This window comes from Phaenicophaeus curvirostris, assembly GCF_032191515.1.
Source record: "Phaenicophaeus curvirostris isolate KB17595 chromosome W unlocalized genomic scaffold, BPBGC_Pcur_1.0 scaffold_34, whole genome shotgun sequence".
Lineage (NCBI taxonomy): Eukaryota > Metazoa > Chordata > Aves > Cuculiformes > Cuculidae > Phaenicophaeus > Phaenicophaeus curvirostris.
Window position 1 is genome coordinate 3,711,748 of NW_027206663.1, and position 25,636 is coordinate 3,737,383.

Here is a 25,636-nt window from a genome sequence, read left to right on the forward strand (position 1 = left end):
AGCTTTTTCCTGAGGCTTGAAGGGATTGACAAATTGTGGTGTAGAATTTGTCCCGTAGGGATTGCTGTTTGGTATTTTGCTGAGTTTTGAAAGTTTGGGGTGGTTACTGTAGACAGTGGAGGAATGTTTTCTGTTCAGTTGGATTTTAGTGGAGTTTCTATGTTTTATTCTTATGGGGTAGGAACATTTTTTATATCAGGGTGGGAGTTGTTGTGTTAGAACTTGTATGCATGTTGTCTCATGGGGCAATTCAGGCAGTTGTTTTCTGAGGCCTACAGTGTGCGGGAATGAACGACGAGACAGACTCCAGATAGATGTAAAGCGGAGAGCTTTATTATTGCAACTTACAGGTTTATATACCTTTGCTTCCCATAGCATCCTGATTGGCCCAGGCCTATTGTCCACACGCTTGCAAGCACTAGCATCAACATTTGATTGGTTGACCTCCAAAACCCCACACGCTGCCCCTAAATGCTGTCTCCACCCTGATTTGCATCTCTGGTGTTCACCTCTTTGTTCAGCTTCCCGCTCTTACAACCCAAGGTCATTTCAAGGACCCCAAGTCAAAGAAGTATCAAACAGGTCTACCCTGCTATCACTGATTCCTACAAAAGTGAACTTTTCCTATAGCATTTCTGTTTCTAATTGTTGGAGATTAAAATAAGTTTACACATAGAATATTATAATTAATTGTGTAATTGCTTAGAACTTAGCACAAGTGTACAGCTTGGCATAAGTGAACTTTGTTCCTTGCATAAGTGAACTCTGTCTCATAGCATGAATGACTAAGCAGGAGTCAAAATAGAGAAGCATTGTACATCCTACATCACAAGGTAAGAGGTACTAATCTTATGATTCAGGAAAAAAGACCTCCAAAAAATCAAACAGCAGAAGATGAACAAAATCTTGGTACAGATGAGCTTAAGTTGAACATTTACTGAGTTACACAAGAGAAAGCCCCAGAGCTGAGGCAAATCAGAAGATAAGGAAGTTAGAACAGCTGCAAATCTTAAAGAGAAGCAGAAGCATGCCTGGAAGCAGGAAGGAAAACCGAATAAGGAGCAAGGAGACCCCAGCACCCAAAATATCATTAGATCAGTTGCCATGTGGATAGTGCATGAAGAGTGCATGTGTGGCGGGGTGGATCTCGGATTGTAAGGGTATAATTGCCTAGGGATTCCGTCGTTCAGTGTGTACTCCTCCAGAAGGATACAGCTTGGGCTGAAAATAAACCAACTATGTGGCAGAACCTAGGGTCCAGACTTTTCTTTAACATCATTAGAAATAGCACACATACACAGCACCAATTCTTCCAAACTTAGATAGAGAAAGTTGCAATTTTCTGGTCTGTGCTATTTATGTATGTATGTATACACAAGTATATGCACAGACATGCATGTTTGTAACAGACCAAAGCAAGCAGGTGCCAGTTTCTTTGAAATGACAGTACTTTTATGAGCATCACAATTTTTTTTCTTTTTAAGGGAAAGGAGAGGAGGCTAAGATTAATCAGGTAGACAGAAACAGCATATATTGCACACAGCTCCAGGTATCATTTAGTCTGATACTATTACTAAATTCTGCTGCTTTAGTATGGTAGGATGGTGAGAAACAAAGACAAAAACTAAAACAATTGCCCCTCCACCTTTCTTATCAGACTCAACTTCACTCTTCTCCCAACTCCTCTACCTTCTTCCCTCCACCAAGCAGCACAGGGGGATGGGGAACTGGGGTTTGCAGTCAGTTCATAATAGTTCCTCTCTGCTGCTTTTTCTTCCTCTCACTTTTCCCCTGCTCCTGTGTGGGGTCCTTCCTATGGGCTGCAGTTCTTCAGGAACTGCTCTGTTGTAGTCCTCTCCACAGGCTGCAGGGAATACCTGCTTTACCATGGTCCTCTACAGGGAACACCTCCTTCACCATAGTCTCTTCCATGGGATGCAGGAGAATATCCACACCAGCACCAGGAGCACCTCCTCTGACTCCTTCTTCAGCGACCTTGGTATCTACAGGGTTGTTTCTCTCACATTTTCTTTACTAACTCCTCTCTCCCATACACTGCTGCTTAGTGGTTTTACCCTTTTTTAAATATGTCATCACAGAGGTACCAGCGTTGTTGCTGATTGGCTCAGCTTTGGCTAGTGGCGGGTCCATTAATGGAGCTGGATGGAATGGACAGTCACAGGGGCAGACCCTGGTCTCTTCTCACATAAACCACCTCTGCAGGTCCCCCCTCCACTACCAAAGTTTCCAGTATAAACCCAATCCAACATGACAGGTTGCAATCCCATTTATACATAGAACATATAAGAAACTTGGCTTAAGGGAAACGATTTTCAAAATTTAGAATGGTGCACTATTGTTTATGGATGCAAAGAACTGTCCAAGTAATATAATATGTGAAGCATCGGGAAATTTGATAGCAGCTGACAGGTTGTGTGATAACAGCTCACGAGCACATTCACAAAGAAGCTCAGAGAGACAGTGGCAAGAGGGGGAGCCCAAATAATACACTGCTGAGCTACTCCTAGGCCTACTCCTGGGCTAATCGAAGTCCAGACGGAGATCCGTGACAAGTGGTGTCCCTCAGGGGTCTGTACTGGGACCACTGCTGTTTAATATCTTCATCAATGATATAGACTGCAAGACTGAGTGCACCCTCAGCGACTTTGCAGATGACACGAAGCTGAGTGGTGCAGTTGCCACACTGGAAGGACAGAATATCATCCAGAGGGACCTGGACAGGCTGGAGAAGTGGGCCTGCGAGAACCTCATGAGATTCAACAAGGCCAAGTGCAAGGTCCTACACCTGGGTCAGAGCAATCCCCGATTTCAGTGCAGGATGGAGGATGATGTGATTGAGAGCAGACCTGCAGAGAAGGACTAGGGGGTGCTGGTCAATGAGAAGCTCGACATGAGCTGGCAATGTGCATTTGCAGCCCAGAAGGGCTGCATCAAAAGAAGCGTGTCCAGCAGGTCGAGGGAGTTGATTCTTCCCCTCTATTCCTCTCTTGTGAGACCTCATCTGGTCTTAATTTCCAACACCTGTTCTTATTATATTCTTAATACAATGCTCTATTTATCACAATCAACTATCAATAATATCTAAGTCCTACATGGATATATTTATCATATTTTCTCATTTCCCTTAACAGGAGGCACATGGGAAAAGAAAGGTCCAAATAAAGCTTTTGATCCATGTTCTGTTCTGAAGCAGGCTGTTTTGGAACTGGTTTTATTTATAATTTACACTTCTTTTTGCTATAAATGGGACTTCCCTAAAAGTAAAGGAAGTTTGAATACACAAAACTTTTGAAAGAAAACTCTATGGCTTACCATAATCTGTAGCAGCATCAGATGCTATAAAGCACAAGCCAGGCATCCTTGGATTTATGTGATACTAACTGAGGCTGCATTTGACATAGTATGGGATGCAGGGAAAACCATTTGGGGATTGCAGAGGACTCACAGGATGTTTATGGAAGGAAACAAAAGGTGGGGAAAGGGAGGGATATAAGTGATCTGAGGACAAACAAGTGTGGTAAAATAGAGGCACAACAGGATGAAAAGGGCCAGTTGGAGTTGGAGGGCGCACGTGTCCACAGTGTCAGCAACTGGAGTGAGTACGGTTGTGTGCATGATCATTAGTGAAAATCAAGCTGGACTAGGGGGTGAAATGGCCTGGGAGCAATGGGATGAGTGGGTCTCTAAGGGCCAGCTCTGGGTGTGAGAGCAACTGTGTATCTCTGAGGACAAGAGCACAGCAGAGACGGCTATGGCACCACCTGTGCAACTCTGAATGTGAAAGCACATGGGGCATATGCAAAATAAGGAATTAATTCACTACCCATCAGCAGACAGATGGGGAGTCTTTTCAGACTAAGGGACGTTACTGCCAAAGTATATGGGACATATTATTGAATGCAGGGTAAGAGCAATTCAGTATCACACAGAGATGTTTAGAGGAAGAACTTAGGGCAGGTAAAAGGATGGATTTATGGGGAGGAACGAGAATGGGAAAATAGAGGGGCAAGGGGATAAACAGGGCCTGTAAATAGTTTGCTGGTCAGTACACTTGTCTGGCTATGCCCTGTGCCCGATCAACGCAGTTTGTCCTATCTTATTAAATTCCTTTCTAACTCTTTTCCTGGGTGAGGGCTCTCTATTCTGTGTGTATGTCTGTGTAAGGGGGTGTGAGTGCCAGCAACTGGAGTCAGACCACAATTCAGAGGGCCAATATGTCCATGGTGCCAGCAACTGGAGCTTGTACGGGTGTGTTAGTGAGTGTAACATTGCTGGCGAGGATCAAGCCAGTCTAGATGAAAAGGCCTGGGAATAAATGAGTGAGTGAGTCTTTAAGGTCCAGGTCACCCCTCCCCCCCGGGACACCTTATACCTGGATTGTGGCCCAAGTCAGGTGGTCTGATGCAACTGCTGGTAAGTTCCACTAGTACAACATCTTCCAAGTGCAGTCAAAGTGAATATTAAAACATCGAAATGAATATTTAAACATATGATGAAAGTCAATTATCTCAAAACCTTATACAAGTATGCGATTGCGTAGAAGTCCCTTTGAGCTCTTCTGGACCACAGGAGGCTGAGACCAGTAATTTTCCCCTGAGTTGAGATGCCTCTCGGGTGTAATGCGCAATCTCATTTGCTAACACGGCAAATAAAAAGGCCTTAGGCAAGGTTATCTCCTCTTGAGGTCCAACCATCGCCTGTCAGGAATGCTGGTGCATTATATGTGAGTATTCCCATCAATCTTGAGAGGAAAATTTTCAGGCTAGCCTCTCTCTCTCTCTCTCTCTCTGTCATGACTGTACTCCTCTTATGCTTAAATTTTGATATATAACTGAGACTGTACCTCTAACTTTTTATTGAATAAATTAAGAAAATCAGCTACGATCACCTTCAAAATAGTCCCTTCTGAGTTGACACACAGCTGCATACAATGCTGACAATGTTCAAAGCAATTCCGTAGATCATTTTCTGAAAGGCTGTTGAGGATCTCTGTCAGTTTTGCTTTCACATCTTCTACCGACAAAAAATGGGTCCCTTTGAGCACCGACTTCATCTTTGGGAAGAGGTGGAAATCACAGGGAGCCAGGTCTGGTGAATAGGGTGGGTGCTCAAGCACAGGGATTAGCTAATAACAAAGCCATGTCTTTGTCTTTCCCCTCCCACTCTTGTTTTTCGAGCTATGTGGTTAGTCATGGTTCGTTTGTGTCGAACCTCGTATATACTTATTACACCGTGTGTTAAATAGCAGTGAATCTTGTCATATTTGAATCTGATTAAGTTGATAATTTTAATTACTTTGTTAATTGAGAATTGTGTTAATAGGAATTTTGCGATCTTACCTTAATAAATATTAAATTGCTGATAAACCAAAGTTTCATGAAGTCCTATCTGTGACAGGTATATAAATGTGCTTTGGGTTCATGTGCCTCCTGGGATACATCTTCAGCCTTGCTACTGGTTGGACTGTAAGCCATTGAGCAGCAGCAGCCTCGCCTCTCTCAGGCGGTTGGATCCAGCATGATATATTTTCCTCTGACAGAAGCTAATGAATTCTCTAAGCTCAGGAATTTATCTAGTTATTTATGTATTGTAATATGGGTTTCGGAACACATAAATAAGTTTGTATTTCTCCACAAACATGTTCACCCAGAAGTTTGTGACCATGTAGCTTGTATGAAGGGTAATAATAAGTCTGTGTGACAGCATTAAAACTTTGAAGTTTTTTTAATACGTTTAGGAAAATCAAGGTATACTTTGTACTGTACCAAACATTTGGTTTATTTATTGACTTCTGTTTTCTTTACAATTATTTTTCACATAATATCTTTCTGTCAAAGATTTATTTTTGTCTGTGTGTCAAGTAGAAGCCAGACATATGTTTACATTTAATGAAATCGACCCTTTTGTCAAAACTCTGAGTTAAGTGTCCTAGAAAGGAGACTTCATCACTGATGTACCAAAGTAACATTTGCAAGATTTTTATTCCCAGTCAAGCGTTAATGCTAATTGTTTATGGGGAAAGGAATCTTGGTCGTGTGTGTGTGTGTGTTTGTGTGTATGAATGCAATGCACATCCTTACTCACTGTAGTGATACGATTATAGTCTTTAGGACTATAGACTAACACTGCAAATAAATCTGTCTTGGATATGACTGCCAAGGAGATGTGCACAAAATGGTGAGAATTAGTGGGAATATCTATAAAATGTTTCCAGTTTCATATGTACAGTGGGATACATCCCACCAACAGAGGTGTGTTGCTTAGTTATAAGTGTTTAGGAAGTCACTACTGTGTTGTAGGTGGGAATTTCTTCCATGAAAGAACACTTTTGGAGTCTCTGGTAGAGTGGAGATGACGGAAGGAGGAATCTTCAGCTTTGTTGTCAGGCTACAGAGAACTGCACAGTTTGTTTCCTATTGATTACCTAGTCTTCATCCTTTCAGGTCTTCAGGAGATGGGTTAAAGTGACCAACCATAACAGTGAACATAAGAACATTGAAAAAATATAATAGATTGCTAATATTGCATTGCATTGAAGAGTAATAAAACCATCAGTAGTAACTGTGGACTGAGAGCAGAATGGAGACTTCTTTGTGTGTATATGAGCATACATAGATGCACTTCAATATTTAGATAACCAGATTGCTCTGGTCTAAAAAAATACGTTATAAATTGGAGAGAATCTGAGATATCTTAGACACTGTGGACTCAGTCGTGTAACTCTGAATTGTGCTTGATTACAGCAAGAATGCCAAGATGGTATGAGATTAATAATACAGACTGGCTTCCTCATCACTTGCAAAGTGGCATGAAAACTACCATGGAAGAGAAATATTAGAAAACAAACCTGCCTGCTCCCTCTGCCGCCTGCCCCCGCCCCCCCCCCCCCAAAAAAAAAAACCCCAAAACAACAACAACAACAAACACTATGGAAACAGACAAAAGCAATTCAGTTTGATTTCATAGAATCATAAAATCACTAGGTTGGAAAAGACCTTTGAGATCATCAAGCCAAACTGTACCTGCCCACTACTAAATCATATCCCTAAGCACTTCATTTACCTGTCTTTTAAATACCTCCAGGGATGGTGACTCAACCACCTCCCTGGGCAGCCTCTGCCAGTGCCTGATAACCCTTTCGGTGAAGAAGTTTTTCCTTATGTCCAATCTGAATCTCTCCTGGTGCAGCTTGAGGCCATTCCCTCTCGTCCTATCACCTATCACTTGGGAGAAGAGACCAACACCCACCTCTCTACAATCTCCTTTCAGGTAGTTGTAGACAGCGATAAGGTCTTCCCTCAGCCTCCTCTTCTCTAGGCTAGACAACCCCAGTTCCTTCAGCTGCTCCTCGTAAGGCTTGTTCTCCAGCCCCTTCACCAGCTTCGTTGCTCTTCTCTGGACATGCTCCAGAACTTCAATGTCTGTCTTGTAGTGAGGGGCAAAAACCAAACACAGCATTCGAGATGCGGCCTCACCAATGTACAGGGGAACAATCACTTCTCTGGTCCTGCTGGCCGCGTTGTTTCTGATACAGGCCAAGATGCTATTGGCCTTCTTGGACACCTGGAGACACTGCTGGCTCATGTTCACTCAGCTGTCAACCAACACCCCCAGGTCCTTCTCTGCCAGGCAGATTTCCAGCCACTCTTCCCCAAACCTGTAGCACTGAACGGGGTTTTTGTGTCCCAAGTTCAGGACTTGGCATTTGGCCTTTTTAAAACTCATCCCATTGGCCTCAGCCCATTGATCCAGCCTGTCCAGATCCCTCTGCAGAGCCGCCCTACCCTCAAGCAGATTGACACTCCCTCCCAGCTTAATGTCATCCGCAAACTTGCTAAGAGTGCACTCGATCCCCTCATCCAGGTTGTTGATAAAGGTATTGAATAGGACTGGACCCAGCACTGAGCCCTGGGGAACCCCACTTGTGACTGGCCTCCAGCTGGATTTAACTCCATTTACCACGACTCTTTCGGCCTGGCCATCTAGCCAGTTTTTAACCCAGCAGAGGGTGTGCCTGTCCAGACCAGTGGCAGAAACTGTGAGAAAGTGTGTCAAAAGCTGGTATGCTGAACCTGGAAAGGACATTACATTTTCAGATGTCTGATGCCAATCTTCAGACTGAGAAACCACTGGATTGTGAGATAGATTTATTTTACTTTTGATTGCAGGGATCTATTCCTTTCCCCACACCCCCCCACCTACGTCTAAGTGATGTACATCAGCCAGGAGGTTTCACTAATAAATATCTGCTAATATTATGACCTTGCAATGTTCTCAGTCTCTTTTCTGGCAGTACCTTATCATTGCATCTTCCAGTTTCTTTCTATGTGCCTCAAGTCTATAGCTATGAGTGAGAAGTAAGTGTATAAAAAGAACCTCGTGGAGACTTCTGACCTAGACATTCATTGTGGAATTCCTGTCAACTATCGGAAAACCAGATTTTGTGACTCAAGTAGTGTTTCCCAATTCTGTGTTCCCAAGAACAGTACAATAGCTAGCTAGCTAGTTTTGGTAGAGAATAGTAGCAAACATTTTTACAAAACTTGTAGGACCTTAGCAGTTGTGAGAAGAGATCTATTAAAGTTGATTCTCGTGGAAGAGCTGGATTATCACATGAGGTCTGTTGGGCAGCCAGGTTTGTGGTCATGGGGCTACTTATCTGTGAGGTTTTGGGATTTATGTGGAGGGTGTTGAATGATGTGTTTGGAGAAAAGTGTTTCTGTGGATTAGCGGAGGATGTGGGTGTGGGTGTGTGCTACAAGGGTGGCTTCTATGAGAAGATGCCAGAACCTTCCCCCAGGTCCTATAGATCCAGTGCCAGCTGACGCCAAGACAGACCTACCGCTGGCCAAATCTGAGCCAATCAGTGATGCTGGTAATGCCTCTGTGATAACATATTTAAGAAAAGGTAGAAATTGCTGCACAACAGTAGCCAGAAGAGAGAAGGGAGAATAAAACCGTGGCAATGTGAGAGAAACAACTTTGCAGACACAAAAGTCAGTGAAGAAAGACGGGGAGGAGGTACTCCAGGCAACAGAGAAGAGATTTCCCTGCAGCCTGTGGAGGTCTACAGTGGAACAGATAGCCACTCTCCAACCCATAGAGGACCCTACGCCGGAGCAGTCGGATGTGCCTGAAGGAGTCTGTGACCCTGTGGAGAGCTTGTGCTGGAGCAAGCTCCTAGCAGGACCTATGACCCCATGGAGAGAGGAGCCCACTATGGAGCAGGGGACCCATGCTGGAGCAGTACATTCCTGAAGGGACTGCATCCCATAGAAAGGACCCATGCTGGAGCAGTTTGTGAAGAACTGCAGCCCGTGGGAAAGACCCACATTGGAGAAGTTCACGGAGGACTGTCTCCTGTGGATGGGATCCCATGCTGGAGCAGGGAAAGAGCATGAGGGGGAAGGAGGGGCAGAGACAATATGATGAACTGACCGCAATCCCTATTCTCCATCCCCTCAGTGGGGAGCAGGTAGAGAAGAAAGGAGGGAAGCTGAGTCCAGGAAGAAGGGAGAGGTGGGGGGAAAGGTGTTTTAAGAGAAAGCCACGAAGGGAGGTTGGGACAAATTCAAACCTGATCAGTTGCATTCATTGGTGAGGGTATGTGTAGCATAAGTATGTTTGTTTTTTTCAGTTGAGAGGATAAGGAAAGGGAGGGAGACAAACACACACACACAAACATAAAACCTGACCAATTAGCATTAACAAAGACAATGATCAGAAACAAACCTGGTCAATCATAGTAATTACTGGGCTATCAAGAAACTGCAGGCAAACTAGGACTATGCAAATAATAAGGATGCAAACCTGAGGGTCCATGATGGGGTTGGTGGAACTATGCCACTTGATAAGACAATCGTCAAGGGAAAGGGTAGCAAGGAGGAACAAAGAGGGAGTAGGCAGAAAAGGGGTATAAAAGGGGCCAGTTGCATGTAAAATGGGAGTGGTCAGAACACTTGTCTGGCTGAGCCCATCATGAGTGAGGCTGAGGGGCTCAGCACTGGCACCTGGAACAAAACCATGGGTCACAGCTTGTATGCCTGGTGCTGGCTGATGGGCAGAGGATGACTGTATCTTCCCCAAACCTGGTGTGTGTGGAATGTGCATGAGTATTCGCTAACAAGCCTTAAGCTGGACTAGCAGATGAGTAGGGGGTCCTTGGGCCTGGGCCAGGCCCAGTATCAGGTGGGAAAGGGTCCGTGCTGTTATGCCCAGGGGGACTTGTGAATGTGTAGTGTCTGTGGGACGAGTGTGTGAGTGCATATCTGTTTGCTAGCGAGTATCAAGCTGGGCTAGCTGTCAAGCAGGGACCCTGTGAAGTAGGTAAGAGGGCCCGGAATCCAGGCAGGGATGGGCGGACGGGGCTGTACTGAGGGATCTACAAATGTGTGTGTGCTTCTGAACCCAGAGAGTGGTGGGTGGGTGTGCCCTCTACCAGTCAAAGAGACGGGAGGAGACTTGACTGTCTATAGTTATGTTTTATGTGAGTCCTATATGTAGGTGCTGTTTAAGGCAACATCTTGTCTGTGACAGTCTGTGCAACCAGCCACGTCCATGTCCTGTGTGTGTCTGTGTCTCTGGTATACATGCTCAACTTCACTACTGGTTCAGCCTGCAAATGGGAAAGTGGCAACATACCTCAGCCTGGACAGAGACAACCCTGGAGCACTGGGCTGGGATTTAGTGCCCGGGCATGAGGGAGTCCTGATCCAGAGTGGTTGGTAGATGTGGCTTCTTTTAACCTCCTTTAACAATTTCCATCCCAGTCAGATCCAGTACAGTCTCCACCCCTTATTTCCTACCACTTGCATCATGCTTAGGTCCTACACTATCCAACACATCCTCATCAAACACCATCCTCTTTCCTGCCTGTTGATATATACATAGATATCATTCTCTTAGTCTATGGACCACCCCCATCAAATGTCCGTCAAATGTCCATTGAATGCCCACTGAGTTCATTCAGCCTATGGTTTGGTCACCATCTGTTATGGTGGTCACTCAGGACAGGAGAGGCGGTGTGTTGTGTTGAGTTGTTGAGCACCAAAGCCAGCTCAGGTTGGGTCATCGCTGCACTTGTCCAGTTCCTCATCCTCCATTTGGTTGGGTGGCTCCTGCTGTAGCGTGGACTTAGTAATGGGTCACAGTCCCTTCATCTCCAGTTTATACTGGAATTCTAGCATGTCTGGTATGGTAGCACAGGAACGGCAGCTATGCCAGGGCCATATGCCAGCCCAGGCACATGGCCATTGCTGTAGTCACCCGCACAGGGCATTTGCCACTATCCATGAATCAACATAGAGAGAGAGTACTGGCTACTTTTCTGATTTGGAAATGTCTAGGGAAGCTAGATGGCTTTAACTTCTACTAATTGATTTATTTTTCCTTTTCATTTGATGTTTTCTGCAACTTGTCATGTGAGACTCCACACAGCAGCTTTCCACTTCCAATGATTTCCTACAACATGACAAGAACTTTTGGTAAACAGAGAATAATGCCTTTCATCTTGTGATAATTCATTATATGGTGGTGCCTTGGGTAGGAGCCACCTCCTCAGGCGATGGATGACTCAATAGAGAGGACTCACAAACTGACTGTTACCCAGAATATGCATTCTCCAGAAACCCCCAGTAGCCAGAACAGCTTGTGCTAATATCTTGTTGGCTGGTAGGGACATAGTTATTTTCTTATTGATCACATCCATAGGGGATGTGAGGATACCCATCTTGCCATTTACTTCCCAAGAACTGGATGTCTTGTTCAGGTCCTTTGATCTTGCTTTGTTCTATGTCAGAAAATGCTTTCGGAAGGATCTGGATTATTCTTTTCCCTTTCTGAAACACTTCCTCCCCTGTGTCGCCCTACACAATGATGTCATCAATGTATTGCAGGTGATCAGTGGCATCATCCTGTTCCAGTGCCGTTTGGATTAGTCCATGGCAAATGGTTGGGCTGTGCTTCCAAGCCTGGAGGAGTTGATTCCAGGTGTACTGGACACCCTTCCACATGAAAGCAAACTGTGTCCTGCATTCTGCTGCCAAAGGAATCAAGAAAAATGCATTGGCAAGATCAGTCATGGCATACCGCTTGGCTACCTTTGACTCCAGTTCAAAGAAAAGCCAAAGAAATACTTTTCTGTTACTGCAGTGAAGGAAAACAAATGAATAATGCGTGAGCACTGCCATTAAGTGAAGATAATTGTATCTTAAGGAAAATAAACCCAAAAGACTCAGCTGCACTTACTGTAAAAAGAAGTATTATACAGTCAAAAGGCTCGGGGCTTTTGAACAGCAATGTAACTGACAGAGAAAGGTGCCAATTGTTGTAAGGGATGAGGAAAAAAGTGCTGTACATCGTTGCGATCTGTGAACTCTTCACTAACAAAATTCCCCCATATTAGTGTTTCTGCAGTTTGGTTGACTCCTCAGAAGAGAAAAGAATTAACTGCCTATTTGGCAGTTGATTGGCACAGCTGATCTATAGCTGAAACAAATGAAATGTAATGACAGTTTTGTATTATGGGTCATTCTCTGTCTCGGTCCATGGATGCTAGGAGTCCTTAGGGCCTTGCCTTTCTAAGTTAGACTACTTGAAACAGAATTAAATTCTTTTCCACTTTGGATCTGCCAACTAAACCATGGCGCAGGAAGAGGCACACACTCTGTAGAGTCAAGTTGGTTTACAGGGAAATTGTTTTTTTGATTGAGGCCAGAATGTTTCATGAAGACATGTTTTTCTCCTTCATGACTTGGAAAAAGTGAGGGATACTTCAGCTGAAGTGTTAATAAATATGGGGCTGAAATGTGTCCAAGGCAATTATCAAGTACCATTCTTGGATTTGTAGCAAAATGCTGGTCTTACGTGTGCTGCAAAGCAGAGCTTGAGCCAGGATCTCCAAGAATGTCCCATTCCTGTGAACTTACCAGCATATAATACATCCATTTGTGCTTTACCAGGAATACATTTGAAAGGCTTCTTTTTCTTTTTCTTTTTCTTTTTCTTTTTCTTTTTCTTTTTCTTTTTCTTTTTCTTTTTCTTTTTCTTTTTCTTTTTCTTTTTCTTTTTCTTTTTCTTTTTCTTTTTCTTTTTCTTTTTCTTTTTCTTTTTCTTTTCCTTTTTCTTTTCCTTTTCCTTTCCTATTTTGTTTTGTTTGGTCTTTGCTCTTGTAAAGAACAACATTAAGTGTTAAAAGTTGATGTGATGCTGAACTGTTTCCCCGTGTCCCCTCTCCAGCTGAATGTTCTCACAGTTCCCCTGCAGCAGCAAGGTGGCAGGGCCTCTGTGCCATGGCCTGGTGCCCAGGAGCAACACAACTGTCACTGTTTTGGTTTGCTTTTCCTCAAAGGCTGTTATTTTCTAGAAGATGTTACAGTAGCGGACTTCCCTCCTTGCCTCCAGAGGAACAAGCATGCAGCAGAAATTTTTTTTCCTTCGGAAGATGTTACGGGTATGAAGAGCTGGTGCGTGAATGGATCTGTGCCTGGATTACTTCAACCTCTCTAGTACAGTTTAAAAGCAGAATGCCCAAGAACTGATTATTCTTTCTCAAAAAAATAAAGAGACAATGTACGATTTGACAATGCTACTCTGAAAAGAGCTCCAAGGTTGGGGTACAAAAGAGTAGTAGGAAGAGGATGGCTTGTTCAGATTTCCAGATGTCAAGACTCTTCATGTCTTGCAAAATCAGACAGTCATCTGACCTGAGTACTCTTGCAGAACACCTCCTGATTTCTGGGCACTGGCATGACCTTACTGCTGTTATATCTAATGTACAATTCTTTGAGATTGACTTTTCTTCATGCCTTCTGTTTCCAGATTGCTTCTGTGAGGTTTTTAAAATTTTTGTTTGTTTGTTTTTTAACCAATACCCTTACTCCTCTTTTTCTGTAATGCTCTTTCCCACCCATTCCCCGTTACTGGCATACTTGAGACTTCTGCTTGTCCTCGCTTTTGTCTTCATTGGTTACAGAATCATCAGGGAGTGGTTCATGGCCATGAATGTAAGCTTTCTGTAATCCAGTGAATTTTTAACTTTTTTGGTTAGGAGGAGGAGTGAGGTGTTGAGTAGCAAAACCATTATTTCATATCAGTGGATGGCCAAGCGGTATCCATGCTGAACTTTTATGTGCTTGGCACTACTTAAAGAAAATATCAATAACAAGTGTATGCAAATCTGAAAGAAAGTAGGTCATCAACAGTGAAGCAGGAGCACTTTTTGGTGTAAGGCTTGAAAGTAGCATCCCTGTTTAAAAAAGAATTCTTAGAACTCTACATGGAATTATTTCTTCAAACCACAGCGCTAATCTCTTGTCAATCATTCAAGGAATAGTCAAATAAGGAAAATCTGAAAGAAGGAAGGGAGAAGTATAACACGTTAATTCATCCCATGTGCCTCATGTAGTCTAATTTAGTCAGTCAGTGAGGTTGAATAAATATTTCAGCAGGAAATCTTCATGTGTTTTTTTTACGTGACTGTTTAGGCTCAAATGGTTTCATGTTGCAAATTACCTCTGAAACGTTTGCACCTCTTGTAAACGAAAGCACTTACAGCATTTTACATATCATTAACTTCTTGCAAGTGAAAAGTGAACTGCAATAACACTGATGTTCACCCCAGCAATCCATCTCACTTTCCAGGATAACCTGTCTTGGTCGAGCTTCCCACAGTGGGCAAAGTGCCACTGGTGTTGGACACACCCCTTAATAAGTATACCTGGAAGGCAAAGGATGCCTGTGGAAAAACTCATAAGATTCACACTAGATGGATTGTTCCCTCTTTCTAACCCGAGAGGTGAGCTTGTTTTAGTTTTACTTTCAGGAGGAATCAAGTGACACAGATGCACCCACAGAAGAAGTGAAGCAGACGCAGATTTTAGTGTAATGTGGTTGAGATGTGTATGTTATTTTTTGTTATATTATTTTGGGAATTTATATAGGGATTATCCGACCTTTGTTTTTCCTTCTTCCGGAGGCGCGTGGTCCTCAATTGGGAATAAGACTATATGACAAATTAGGGAACACAAGCACTGCCCGCAACAAGCAATCTGTTGAGTTTAAAATAGGAGGGACACAAAGGTGGGGAGAAAATGAGTGGCCTCCTGAAAGAATAATTGAGCATTATGGACCTGCCACTTGGAATCCAAATGAACCCATATCAGGGGCAAGGGAACCAATTTATAATTTGAACCGCATAATTCGACTACAAGCCATTTTAGAAATTATTACCAACAAAACTGCTAATGCTATAGACCTTTTAACTCGACAAGCTCAACAGATGTGCACTGCAATCCTCCAACACCGCATGGTTTTGGATTATTTACTAGCTGAAGAGGGAGGAGTATGTGGAAAACTAAATGTCTCTAATTGTTGTTTGGAAATAGACGATGTAGGTGAAGTAGTCCTTCAACTGACCACAGACATTAGGAAACTAGCCCATGTCCCTGTTCAAGCATGGAATGGCTGGAATAGCGATCTATGGTCTTGGTTACCTCGTGCACTATGGGTAAAACAGCTTTTATTTTATCTGCTATGTGCATTTGCTGCCTTGATGTTTTTACCCTGTATTATTCCTTGCATTGTTCAGTTAATTCGACATGTTGTATCTAACATGGAATTCATATCTACTGTTTCACCTGATGGTGTGAAGCAGATTCGTGCTGTTTGCCAATCAAAGACTGTAGATATCGTGTAATTGCTTTCATTTGTCTTTGCCTAAATATAGTATAGATCCACCTAGAAGTTCCTAGACCCAAATGACGCATGCGCTTTAGGCCTTAAAATTGCTTTATAAGGGGGCATGGAAAGGGATTTTCCCGCTGCGCATGCGACCCCCGACTCCGACAAAGCAGAGCGGCGACCGCATGGCCAGGACCTCAGACATTTTGAGAAAAAATGAGTGAGAAGATGTGGGTACTGGTCCCTATTTTCTATACAGGGTGCACTATAGTACTCCTCCTTTTATTTTACATTTTAATATATATGTTCCATCCATTTGAATGTAAATATCCACGGTGTAAACTGCCATGTTTCCATGCTGATTCATCAGAGACTTAAATTAGTTTTAAGAAAAGATGGTTTAGTTTTATAAAGTTATAAGATGTTGTAGTTTTATATGAAATGTTGTGGTTTTATAAAGTTAGTTTTAGGATATGTTTGTTAGATATTTGTTAAGGATATTGTTAAGGTTGTATAGCAAATACAAACTCCCCCCCCCCAAAAAAAAAAAAAAAGTTATTGGAAAATTTGCCAGAAATTTTATTTTCTTAGGAACATGTTTGTCATTGCAAAATTTGCTGGATTTTTTATTTGTTAAGAACACGTTTGCTATTGGAAAATTTGCCAGAAATTTTATTTGTTATATTGTACTGTGCATTATTTCTGGCCTCTCTCTCTCTCTCTCTCTCTCTCTCTCTGTATCCACCACGAAGAAAGCATGGACTTGAGTCATCACTCTGAATTCTGTGACAAATATTTAAGTCACGGGGTGGAATGTAGAGTCGGATTATGTGTGTGTTTGCCTTAAACATTTTATCTGGGGACCACCCGTCCAGTGGCACCAGGTTGTCTGTGGGGTCAACAGAAGAGCCGCTTATCTAATTGAGGGTCCAGACCTGACTTCGGTGGGGGGGCAAGGGGGATGCAGCGGCGGCTGCTCCCCCCCCTCACTTCCTCCGCTTTGCTGATAAAGGGCCCAGAGTCGACTTCGGGGGGGGGGGAGGGGGGGGGGAGGGGGGGGGGAGGGGGGGAGGGGATGCAGCGGTGGCTGCTTCCCCCCCCACTTCTCCAAGACAGAAAACAGACACTCATAAATGGGGGTCTCACAGGATAAAAGGGATCTTCACAGAACCAGACTGAGAGCAATTTCTCCCACCACACACTTCGACATGGCCTGGAAGCTTTCACCGTGTACTCCTGAGAACTGTTGCTGTGTCGATGTGGTGAACTTTTCCTTCTCGCCCTTCTCTCTCTTCTTGGACACCCCCTGGAACTTGGAGCACCATCACCTGCACTGCGACCGAACCAACTGCACCTCGCTGGATTCGCGTTGGTGGTAATTAGCTGCACCTCTACTGTTTCCTTGCTTAGGGATTTCTGACCTTTTCTTTCCTTTTCTCTCTGTCCTATCGCTGCTATTAGTTGTTCTAGAAAATAAAGCTCACAAGACTGTACGACATCTGACCTCGTTTGTGTCTTAATCTCACTCTTGGGATCGTTTAAGAACTCTCCCCGATATTGGATCGGGACAGGTATCCACAAAGTGGAGTAGGTAAATTGGGGGAGCCATGTCAGAAGCACAGCAATTGGATTCTATACGACAACCAACAGTGTTCCGAAACTCTGCCTCAACCAGCTTACTCACCAGACCTCTCTCGCACCTCTTACAACATTTCCCAGCATCTTGACAACTTCCTGCAAGAGCTTTTCCACAACCAAGCAGCAGGTCAAAATGTCTTTGAATAATTATTCGGTTCCAGAACTACATAATTCTATGCTACTGGAACAGATGTGTTCCTCGCTGACAAAACCACATAGATTCTAATGGCTCTTCTTTCAATTAATACATTTTATTCTAAGCTGAGATATACTGCTTTAAAGTTGATGGGGAAAATGACAATTATTTTTGCACCAACCTAATAAAAACATTGAACAGAACTGACGCTAGAATTGGGGGAGAGGGAAAGGATGTAGGCATTTCGCAAGGAGTACTGTCTGGGCTTATTGTCCCGCTCCTCCTCTTAGAGTTAAGCTCTTTCTTGTTTCATTTGACTGTCACTTAAATCACAGTCAAAGTAGAATACTCCTCATCTCCTAGTTCATTACTAATAAGACAACAGCTACTCACAACCTTTTATGAGAAATTAACACTAAAATGGTAGTTAATGCTCTTAAACTCTATTTAGTTGTTATAACTGTTCTGTCCATTTTCATGTCTAAGCAATTTTAACTCGGATCAGATTAAGCCTTCCTATAACCATCACTCAGATTGCATTTGGTCTAGCTTTTACCAGCTTTCTAGGTTTTGTACACGTGGCAGTCAAGCCACAACCAGCTTAATCATTGTCATCTTGTTTGCTTATTGCAATATGTTAAACATAACTTGCAATAAAATTATAAACACATTCTTTACTATTACGGCCAGCACTTTTTAGTAGAATGTTAAGTACCATCTTCCCTTTTAAGCTAACATGTTGTCCTAAAGCAACAAAACGTACAGTAAGGCACATTCCCTTTGATTTTTGTAAATGCCTGCCATTCTTTACTTTGGGAGAGGTTTGTAGACTTCTGTTACACATAGAAGTTCCTGATTATAGTACTGCAATCTAGAGTTTAGGCAACAGTTGGTGTTAACATAAACTTCACTCATTATATAAGACTGTAATGGCAACGTGGCTGAAATAATCTGAGTTCTTCAGAATTTAGTGCAATGGACCCAATTCTCATACATAATCTGGCTGGTGCCTCTTGATGGTATAATAATGCTATAAGATGAACAAGTGGTCAGTCCAAAAGGTCAGACGTGTACTGCCAGCTACAGTCAGGGAGGAGCATTAGCTGTCAAGTTACCGTACAAACATCTGCCAGGCAAAAGCTTTTGGTCTGGCGATCTCTTGGCTCATGTTGGCTCCCTGTGGAATTAATCTCTAAAGTTCAGAATAATTCCATTATTTATCAAAAAATATGCTTGTTCATTCTTTCAGTTATAGTAGAAGAGCTTTTAAAGAAATTATCTCTTTCCTTCCTCTTTTAGAAATGCTATAGGCCTTTTTTTCTTAAAAAAAACTTGAGGGAGGAAAAAAGCCTGGGACTAACTTCACAAAAGGGATGTAACAGTGGCTTTAGGCCTCAAGGCATTTGTATAGGGTTTGCGTGGCAAGGTTGGGGGGGGGGGGGGGGGAGGGAGGATACTGGGGTAACTTTTGTGAGAAGATGCCAAAAGCTTTCCCCGGGTCCTATAGAGCCAGTGCCAGCTGTCTCCAAGACAGACCTGCCTTCACTGGCCAGCGCTGAGCCAATCAGCGACATTGGTAGTGCCTCTGTGATATCATAGGGGAAAAAACCTGCTGCACAACAACACCCAGAAGAGAGGAGGGAGAATATGTGAGAAACAACTCTGCAGACACCAAAGTCAGTGAAGAAGGATGGGGAGGAGGTGCTCCAGGCACCAGAGCAGAGTCTCCCCTGCAGCCCGTGGTGAAGACCATGGTTAAGCATGCTGTCCCCCTGCAGCCCATAGATATCCACTCTGCAGCCCATAGAGGACCCCATGCCAGAGCAAGCAGATGCACCCAAAGCAGGCTGTGACCCTGTGGAGAGCTTGTGCTGGAGCAGGCTCCTGGCAGGACCTGTGGACCTGTGGAGAGAGGAGCTCACGCTGGAGCAGGTTTCCTGGCAGGACTCGTGACTCCACAGAGGACCCACGCTGGAGCAGTCTGTTCCTGAAGGACTGCACTCCATGGAAAAGACCCATGCTGGAGCAGTTTGTGAAGGACTGTCTCCTGTGGGTGGGACTCCATGCTGGAGCAGGGGAAGAGGGGGGGAAGTGTGAGGAGGAAGGAGCGGCAGAGATAATATGATGAACCAACCGCAACTCCTGTTCCCTGTCCCCCTGCACCAGGAGTAGAGAAGCTGGGAGTGAAGTTGAGTCCTGAAAGAAGGGAGGGGTGGGAGGAAAGGTGCTTTAAGTTTTGGGGTTTCTTCATTTCTCATTATTCTACTCTGCCTTTAGATTGGCAATAAATCGAATTAGTATCCCCAAGTCACATCTGTTTTGCCCATGGCAGCAATTGGTGGTATCCCCATCCTTATCTCGACTCACAAGCCTGTCATCGTATTTTTCTCCTCCTGTCCAGTTTAGAAGGGGGAGTGATGGAGCAGCTTGGTAGGCACCTGGTGGCCAGCCAGGGTCAACCCACCACAGCATTGCTGTCACTTTTATCATTGAGCTACTTTGCGTCCAGTTCACTCCCAAATCCCAAATGTTTAGACAGTCTCTGACTCCATAAAGAGGAAGGAGAAAAGTACCAAGTTGTCAGGGCTTCCTCACATCCAGTAAAGCAAGAGAAAGACTGTTGGAAAATGTGTGCTTGATATTCTTTCTTATTATCTGTGGCGATTTTAGCCCAGTCTTCCAGCTCTCTAGAGAACAGCATCATGTCACAGGTAGAATGAAGCTGACCGATGTGCAGCCATGATAGCATGCACCTGGAAAGGAACTGGAGAAGAAATCTGCATGCCGATTCTTGCTCTTGTAAGTATCTTTACATTCTGGTCATCTGAGCGCATATAGAAAATGAGACAACTGAACCAAATCCTCTTGCAGAAATGAAAAATCTTCCTTGCTTGTGGGTGGGTGCCCTTATTACCCAGCTTTTGGGTTATTTCAGCTGTTTTTTCCTCAAACAACCAGAGGAAACTTCTTGGGCAGAAGAACTGAACTCCAAGTATATTAACAAGTGTGGGTTATGTACATCTACCCCTAGGGGGATAGAAATCTAATCTCAGGGAAAAGAGTAGTGTTTCCTGTAGAATAATTTGGATAGACAAGCCTATTGTTCTCTCTGACTCCTCTTTCTTGGGTGTGTTATCTACCAGAAATGGTACAGACTGCCAGGGCATGCAACTGAAATATGAATTTACTTGCCATCAAGATTTTTGACAGTCATCTTGCAAGTTATTTGGAGCAGTAATACATGTGCTGTTTCAGAGAAGCTTCTGACTCTGCTTAAATGATTTAGTGAGCAGTAGGAAATTGTGTTTTGATTCTTCACAAGGCCAAAATCACCACCTCCCCTTCTGGACTCCTTTGTGCAGTTGCCTTGTACCTGATCTTGGTGCTCTTCTTTTCTAGAAGTCTATCTTCTAAATATATCATCAACTCACTTTTCACTTCCCCACATGCTTCTGACATGGCTGCCACTATATTCCTAGAATATGTTGGTGGTTAATTCTATTATTCTATGAAATACTTGAAATACCTTGCACAAGCAAGGCATCTTCTTTCGGCAGGAAAAGGAATAAGAATCAGGCATCAGATAGCTTTCATTAATCTTTGAGGTGAGTTTTATTATTTATTCCACAAAGCCAAGCTGTGGAGAAAGTGTAAACTTAGGTAGCCCCGGGTAGCATTTTGGTTTGGAAATCATTTTTAGAGTTTTTCTGCTTGCAGTTCCCTTCTTGCTCTGGGATGGAAAAGGGGACACACACACACACACACACACACGCCAGCTGGAATGGCCAAAACTCTTTGAAGCTGAGAGAAGCCTTGCTCAACTCATGTACCATGCGATCAGTTAAACTGAGCCATAAATGTTCAAAAAAGTATCAAACAGTGTGTGAAGCAGTGCAAGGTTCTTTAGCTTCTTACAGGGCAAATAATGCAGGTCAACACAGTTAGAACTTCATAACCTGAATCATACATTCGTTATGCCACCAGCTAGTATCTGGCCATTTCATACACAGATAATAGGTGTTTTTCCCACCAACCTAGAAGGATACAAAAGGTTTCTGCATTTGACAATGTCTTTCTTGCATCCACTGAGCAAAGATAAAAGGTGGTGGGGAGGGGGAAGACAGCTTTAAACAACAGAGAGAGGGAGAGGAAGAAGGAGACTGATCGTTTTAATGCAGGGGGGAAAGAAGACAAATGTTAAATAGTTAAAACCAAATATTTTTTATGGTAGCAGTCTAGCTGTCTGTAGTTTTATGTCTAATCCTCTTTGAGTATTATATGCTACAGCTGGAGATCTTTGAGCGGGAAACTGACTATCCTGACAAGTGAAGTGAATGGTCACACTGATGAAGTCAAGACTGCGAACAGAGACTCTTGCACTGCCACCAGACACCAGATCATGTCTACATTGTCTGTAGAGAAGGTTTGTGTTTTCTCCGTGGCAGACTTGGGCATGACCTTCAAAGGACAACTGAGACGTATCCATTGACCATTAACAGAGAGGTTCCAAACTGTGCCAGTTGAGGATCTAATCCTCTCTCTGTCCTATTTCTACCTCTCTGAAATTAGTTGCAAAATCCACTACTGGTTGCCTATCCACTACTGGTCCATTTCTCTTCTGGTTTCCATTTTGCTGTTCTGAAAGTGCGCTTATTTCATGCTGCTAGTATTACAGCAGTTGCTCCAAATCGAAAATAATATATAACAGACTCACCAAATATATTTTGTAGGCTACAGAAAAGAGGGTAGCAAAGCAGGAAATATAACCCTGAACATCGAGCAAGACTAGGAAAGTATTCTATTTCTACATACAATTTTTAAGTTTCTTTTCATGCGCTTGGTAACTGAAATAAGTATGGCCTAACTTCCTCCCACTGCACTACTGGTACCTGAGTAGCTTTCTCTGCATGTAGGTTGTAACTAAAAAGGCTGAAGGAATGGAAACTCTTCCAGCTGTTCCTGCATTATCTTCCAAAGTAGTTTGAGAATTCATGGGAAAGCTGCTTCTCTGAGGACCTCATTTGGGATGTGCTGAGCACCCAGTAGAAGACGTTAATAGTACCCACTGACCAACTGAATTCAATGGGCATAGACATTTTTTTGGCACTTTGGTGGAAATGAACCTGCAATGATGCCAGGTCAGCTACCTAAAGTCTGTACACTGCTCAAGGAATCCAGAGCCCAATAGCAGTAAGTGCTTTAGAAATGTATTGAAAGCACTAATAATACAGTAAGTTTGATTCACAGTTATTAGGTCTTTTGTCTCATCATCTTGTAGCACAAGTCAGAGTCTGAACTCCAACAAACAAAGATATCAATAAGTGCTAAGGAACACCAATCAGGCAAAAAATCAGACAAAAATCAATGTCTATGTTTTTTCTTTTAGGTCCATAAGTTCATTTGAGAAATATAGTGATACCTCTGGACAGAAGAATGACTGGAGTCATAATAACTCCCAGGTTCCTTGCACTGTTGCCTTGTTGAGGCGATGTCTAGGGGTCCATGACCTCTCAGGTTGGATCTTGCTGTCTGTTCTCTTTTGTTATATGTGCTAGGCCACATGCTTCTGGGGTGCCCTGGGGCTATCTTCAGATCTGTACCGGTCGGTGGCTCTGTACCAGGGACACTGACAGAGGTAGCCTTGGATCCCAGTGCTCAGAAGCTGATGGAGGAAAATATGTAGTGCAAAGGACCGAGAGTGGGCAAGAGCAACAGAGGGAGCGTAGGAGGCATTTATGGTTAAGTGACCTTGTAACCAAAGCCTATATGTTGGTGTATGCATGTTTTGCAATGTCGCTTCCAGTTATTGGCCTTTGGAATGATAAGTACTGCTGAGAGATGTTTATGAAATTAAAGTTTTGGAGCTTTGATGATAGCTAATGTAACATTATCCTATGTATTGGGTCTGGATGGGATGAATTTCTGAAGTTAACTTTCTTCATAGAAGCCCATATGCTGCTGCACTTTGCATTTGTGGCTAAAAGTGTTAATAACACACCAGTGTTTTAGCTGTTGCTGAACAGTGCTTGCACAATGTCAAAGCTTTGTCTCCCCATCCACAAAGGCCAGTAGGCCAGGGGTAGGCAAGAGGTTGGGAGGGGACATAGTCAAGACACCTGACCCAAACTGAGCGAAGTGATATTCCGTACCAGATAACATCATGCTCAGTTTTAAGTTTAGTTTAAGTTTTAGTGCTTACTTGGTTTTAAGCATAGTGAATGAGCCTGTTTGTGATATGTTTAAGTCTTCACAGGGAAGATACCTTTTCTAAGAGTCATTAAAGATGCAGGGATTAGCAACAAGACTCCAAAGTAACCGATAAATGGAATCAATATCTGGAACGCAGTGAAAAGGAGAAGTTCAGGAGCAAGTGAAAGCTGAATGTTCCGATCAGAGAGACTAAACTGAAGTATGCATGAGGCTTTTCAATTTGTAATACAGTAAACATGCCATGTGCTTCTTGTGAGAGATACTTTGTTATTTGCAAAAAAAAAATTATTCAAAGAAAAATCTACATTCAGTTACAGAAGCAGTTTTGGAGATCTGCCATAATGCAACTTTCTCCTTTTGGTCATGTAATATACTGGCCACTGTGAAGAAGCTTATGTTTTGGAAATAAAAATTCAGTAAAGGAATTTGTGGTACAAGATTCAAACAAGGAAAAATTAAAAGGAATTTTTGTATCAGGAGTAAGAAAATTAAACCCATAGTACCCTTGTGCTTTTCCTCAATATAAGTTGAGGACTGAGTTAGCACAACAGTAGCACTATATCCATTTTATCCCTTGGTAAGTCAAAAAGAGATGAATTTCACAAAACCCAGAGTAGAACTGCAAATACTTTGCATAGGGCTTATTATTTTCCATCACAAAATGCCGCCATCTATAAAGAAAGTACTCCCAAGGCATGCAATCATGCTGCTCATCTTGCGGGGGGGGAGGGGAATACTGTGAAGTCATTATCTTTCCTAAGGACAGAGAAGGTATTGGAGAAAATTTTGAGTTTTTTATAACCAAGCAATGCCTATGGATGTAACTTATGTTCATCACTTGCATACTTTATACCAAAAAGGCAAAGCCTTTGTTATAAATAGGCCTAAAGTGCGTGCTGGTTTTCAGATTATGAGAGGTGACGTATTTGGTTTGTGGAATTTTGAGTGTTGGGGAGAGCAGCTCTTCTCTCTTGCCTAGCACATCTCCTCTCTAACTTTCTACATTACTCCCTTTCTGATTTCTAGGGTAAATTATATTTTTAATTAATCACTTCAGAAAAGGAGGCAGTCAGTAACCTTTTAAAATTACTATACGTATACAGCACAGTGTTAGGTGAACACTGATTTTTTAATTTTTATTTTGATTTTTCCCCCCTCCAGTGCAAAGTTCAGAGACTGAGTTTTCATACTGAGAGGATAATTACACTCGAATTCTGTTTCTTAAGGTTTTAGAATTAAGCCTTTTGATCATGAGCTTTTTTTAACTGCTAAGGTCCAAGTAACCAAGCAAATATGTGCAGAAATTCACCTTTTAATAAAGTTTGAAGTGCATGAATAAAAAGTTAGTGAAATTACAGGAAGAACAATCTACCATAGCAATAGTAAGTGCATTCACTGTGCATCTGAAAGGAACGTCTGAGGGGAACAATTTTCACTCATTTTGGCCTTAAATATTGTGTCCAGGTTTCCAGGATTCTGACATCAGAACCCAGATAACACTGATTAGAACCATAGGGCTTTACAATAAAAGCTAAAATATTGACCATATGATGGCAAAAAGTCGGGGGGGGGTGTCGTTTGTGGTTAACTTATTGTCTTCTAGCTACTCTCTGATGATTTTGGTGGTACTGTGGAGGAGGATCTCCTTCTTCTTGGCAAAGACCATGTTCGCTCAGCACTGTAGGCAATGTGTTTATAATTTTGTATCTGAGCCTCAAGGAGGTCCCTCTGTTGTTGGCTGCTTGTCTGGCTAATCAGTCCAGGGAGAGCTTGAATGCTACTAATTAAAGTTTCCAGTTTAGTTTCCAGAGAAATAATTCTCTTCTCAAAATCTTCGCTTCTTTCATTTAAGTCAGAAATCATGTCATACATGATGTTTTGAGTCTGAAAGTAGAAGGATGTAAAAAAGTTTTAGAGAGATCTTACAGATATTGTAACATGCAGTGCAACTCT

At 42.9% G+C, this 25,636-nt stretch overlaps 1 protein-coding gene across 1 annotated transcript in view; it reads right to left on the minus strand.

Annotated features, from left to right (window-relative positions):
• Positions 1-25,636, minus strand: part of KCNN2 (potassium calcium-activated channel subfamily N member 2) — a 120,713-nt gene that overhangs the window by 24,557 nt on the left and 70,520 nt on the right. The gene's annotated exons all lie outside the window — the stretch shown is intronic.